Raw genomic sequence first — 4849 nt, forward strand, 5'->3', positions numbered from 1 at the left:
ATTTATACTCCTTAAAATTGTTAACGGGTCGCATTCGAATTTAGATTTCCTTTAATGTATGCTTTAATTTCTTTCCTCGTGAATATAATAGCCATTGTGACCATAAGAATATTTTGTTATACCCTTCGGGAAATTATCAGATATGTTCAATTTATAAAAGAAGAAGGGCAGTCTTTTAACTTTTTGAGGCTGTTTTCATATTTAATCATAAACATTTATCATTGTTCATCATTGTTCAATTGTTTTTTGTGTTTTTTTTGACTACCATACAAAAGAAGAAGAAGGCGATTGCTCATCTATATGTCCAAAAAACTAAACATAAAAGGTTTCTGAGAAATAAAATGATAGCATTTCGGAGGCTAAGATAGCCACTAAGAAAATCTCAGTATTCTCACTGATAGAACAAAATGATCCCTTTATAAAGTTCAGAATTGTATCTCTTTGTTATTTAATGTACTTTTTTGCACTGTCAATATTTGTTGTTCTGTCAAAGTTAAATATAGATGTCATCATGAGAAACAGCTGTTTGCATTTCTTATTTTAAAGTACATCTAAAATCCCGGATGAATTTCATTTATTGTGAATATTGCAAGCTACCGTGAATAGTTGGAGAATTTGAAGAATGGCTACTTTTACATACATTTACATCTTTACATTTGTCTTTCTATTAAGGTAAGTATCTTTATGTATTCTCAGTTGATATAGGATTAGGCTGATAGAAATAGAGGAAATTTAAGTTTATTTTTTAATTTAAATTCATCAAGTGGTTGAAAAGTATGATATGTCGTTCATGGCGGTATATTGAATTTTCTGTTTATGATAAATTTATCAAGTGGTAGAAAAGTATATTATTTCACTCGTGACGGTAACTTGAATTTTCTGTTTATTATATACATGCTTCTCTTTTTTTGACATTACAATTTGAAAGACTTCCCCTTAAATTTTGTTAATTGGCTGAATTTAGAAGGAAGTAGCCCGGCAAGACATCAGTGAAAATACGGAAAATATGTTTTAACTCACTAAAAATATTTTTACAGTGAAAATACGAAAATGAAAACACGCATTTTCTTTAATCAGTTTTTCTCAATTTCCAATGAATATGTATTTATTGATAGATATATATCATAACATTCTGTTTTGAAATGTTTGCAAAAAAGCGTATTTTACAGTGAAGCAACGTAAATGTTATTCTTTGCGAAAGGAACTGCTTTATTTCACTCTTATTGAAATAAAAGTTAATGGACAAGAATAGCCAAATTGTATAAGAATGCTCAAGATAAGCTTGTCTGAAACTTTACGGGTACAAGTTAGTTACAAACGAGCAGTCACTTGCATAATGCAATAAAACTAAAAGAATGAAAATTATAATGATTAATAAAATTCCTAATCAAATCAAAAAGTGCATGTGTTAAGTTATTTCATCGTGTAATTTCCAATTATTGCACAATGTGCTCAGTGAGTGAAATATATTTGGAACATTCAATAAAACATACAAATATCTTCCACGAAATCTACGGAAAAACATAAATGTTATGAAATCCATACATTTTCATAAATAATCTTTATCTTTTATGTTTCAGTATTAAAGGACAAACACGACCCGATGGTATGTGTTAATAATGTAATTAAACACTCATTTTTCATTTAAAACAAAAGTAAATAAATAAGTTACGAGCATTATATTCTCAGCCGTTCCGTTCCGGTACTAAATGACGAAACTCAAACTCTTTATATATGTAAACAATTATATGAACATTTTAACGTCCCTGTGAATTGCCTAATCGAAACAAAATAAGTACTATTTGAACTCAACCATGCTACGTCATCAAAAAGCTGGCTTAGATTTTCAGAAAGTGATGGAAATGTTCATTTGAAATATTGAGCAAAGTAAAGGTCCAGGTCAAAAACATCGGTTCAATTAAAAAAACAACAAAAAAAACAACAAAAAAATAAAACAAACAACAACAACAACAACAGAACACACACACCCACACACAAACACACATACAAACACACATAAAGGCAACAAAAAAATATATTGTACGTTTCTTATCAATTTCATGATAGTCTGTTTTGGTATAAATTATTGCGCGTGACGAGACATAAAATCGGGGTTTCTGGTCAAAGTTTTGATTGTTTAAATGTAATGAACAATTGATAAGGAGAACAGCAGATGATAATTTAAACACAGCATGACGTTTTTTTCTTAAATTTGATATTTTGATATCCTACGCTGTCACATGTCCTTTTCTATTTAAAATAAAACCAACAGTAACCATATAAAAGCATAGACATGTAAAACACGTGAAAGTTACCAGTCATTTATGCTTTTAGTGCAATGGCTATGCAAGAGAGTGTTTTTTGTACGTGTCATACCCTCACTTATTTAGGTAATATATAGGGGCTAATAAGAAACCATTAAACGACTTAAACAGCTCAAAGGGCATTGTAGCTGTTTGAGAAGTTTCATTTTGTTCAGCGTCTAACTAACATTTGTCGTCGACCTACTTTACAAAGGCACGCGTAGTGTTTATCCAAATAGGCTCGAGGTTCAAAATAATGGTTAAATAAACATTCTTGTGACAGTTTATGCGAGAGTGACGGTCTACGTAAAGTAGAACAAAAACAAAGCTGCATTGACATAAAAATATTGTCTTTAAAAATAAAAGCTAACCGAAACATCCCAAAAATAGATATATCTTCAAATTTGCTTTCAGATAGTAATTGTGCTAAAATAGTTCAACCAACTCAGGCTAGTCTTAGCAGCTATAATTCGGAACACGTGAAAAAAAAGGAACAAAAGGGTGTAATAAAGAAGAATGCAGGACAAAAAAAGCAACAAGGCAAAATTAGGATGGGATCGTCTTGTCGAAAATATTATTTTATTTATTGTTTAAAAATAATTTTTTTGTCTTTAAAAAAATTAAAATTTGAAGATCAAATTTGAGCTTTTATTTCTGTATTAATACTATCTAGTCAAAAACCCATTGAAATATATGTTTAAAGGGAAAAAAAAGTAATGTTATTGTTATGAGAAAATTTTTGAAACTGAGCAATTTTTTTCGTTGTTCATGTGGCAAAAGGGAAACTGTGCACACGAAACTTTTCGTTTTCGTCCCGTGTACAGGGCCTTTGTGACTATCACATTTTCGTTGTTCACATGGTACTAGGTACTATTTAATGTTCTACATTTATTGTTGTTCACGTGGCACAAAACACTATGTGACCAACCACATTTGTCGTTGTACACGTGGCACGAAGTACTATATTGCTAACTAATCTTCTGTTGTTCAGTTGCACTACGTACAACGTGACCTTCTGCATTCATCGTCATCATTGGCGCATGATGTATTGTGTTGTTTTTTTAAATAAATTTTATTCAAATAACACGCGTTACTATGTGGCTTTCTTTATTCTTGTTAATCACGTGGTACACTGACATTTCTCTGTATTGCAGCACGAGTTATTACGTTGCTATCTAAATTTTTTAGTCAAATGGCATGCGTTACTATATGGCGTTATGCATTTCTCGTCAATGACACGGAACATGATATTATTAAATAAGGCTATCTACATTCTTGTTATTCACGTAGCATGAGATACTACTAAAAATTGTTAGCTTTTTTATTTAATTATGCTTCATAAGGTAATGAACTGAACTTTTTGTCCTTTCCATGTGACACGATATAATACCAGACCATCTACTTCTTATGTTGTGACAAGAGGGAATTCGATCACGCACAAGTGGTTTTGGTCGTTGAATTTAGACTACTTCTTTCATGTGAAAAATATTTCTACCTACCTTACGGAACGTCGGTGGCTGGGCTCAGGTGTCCGTTTGCGCCTGATAGATACCATCATCACTATCATCATCATTATTATTGTCATGATTGACATGCGTGTGCTTTTTCTTACACAAGGCGCGTGCTTTAAACAACGTCATTTCCGCTCGTCATGTTAATGATGCAAAAAAATTTAATAACATTAACAATACATGTATAGAACGCATGTCTATTTGTTCTTTATTAAAGGGACTTAAATCTGCCTTCATAACATCGCTTCGCTATTTGTGTTCATTACCTGATCATGTACACACATTTTCATTTTCATAATATACGACTGTCACGCTGTGTAAAAAACATCAGCAATTATCTATATCTTAGTGCTTGAAATTATGTTATGTTCCGTCGTTATACAGTATTTCAAAACAAAGTAACACATTTACTTTCGTAAATCGACTTTGCCTTTGCCTAAAATGTGCGCCATAGGATCTTGTTAAGCAGTCGATATAACCTACTAGTATCTGCTTAAAAGGTTTGGACTTTAAAAGGCGTTTGTAAGAGGATTGGCCTGCGTACTTAATGCTTACGAACGTCTAAAAACATGAAGATAAGATTCAGACTGAACAAAGTCACGAATAGATAAGAAATGGTTTTTAAATTGAATACTGACGAAGCGAAACACACATGACACGCAGCTATGAAATAAACATTAGAAATGAAATCCCAACGCAAATGAAAACAAATTGCCTTTAAAAGTTAAAATGCCTCAGAAATCCATATTTGTTATCCTTTACAAATGTCAAACAACAACACATGTCACACAAACATGTTTAATGAATAATGTATTGTTATGGTAGCAAAATGTAAACTAAGTAGTATTTTGACTTCCATACAAAATACTCATTTACTATGAATATACCCATTGCCCGCAGAGCAAAATATGTAAAAGATGGTTCACCTATGTGGCAAATGACTACTTTTTGAAACTATAATAAGATACCCAAAATAAAAAAGGTTCTATATCGAAGCAATTATATTATCTTGAAAGAGTATAGGTTCAATAATAA

At 31.4% G+C, this 4849-nt stretch overlaps 1 long non-coding RNA gene across 1 annotated transcript; it reads left to right on the forward strand.

The window, feature by feature from the left end:
* The first annotated feature begins 493 nt into the window (after nt 1-493).
* On the forward strand, nt 494-2783 carry LOC132743081 (uncharacterized). The gene is made up of 3 exons (XR_009627525.1): nt 494-672; nt 1581-1606; nt 2718-2783. It is a non-coding gene; the product is annotated as an uncharacterized LOC132743081 (long non-coding RNA).
* The last annotated feature ends 2066 nt before the right edge of the window (nt 2784-4849 follow it).

The sequence above is a fragment of the Ruditapes philippinarum genome, unplaced genomic scaffold (assembly GCF_026571515.1).
Source record: "Ruditapes philippinarum isolate M1 unplaced genomic scaffold, ASM2657151v2 ctg976_1_1_1_1, whole genome shotgun sequence".
Lineage (NCBI taxonomy): Eukaryota > Metazoa > Mollusca > Bivalvia > Venerida > Veneridae > Ruditapes > Ruditapes philippinarum.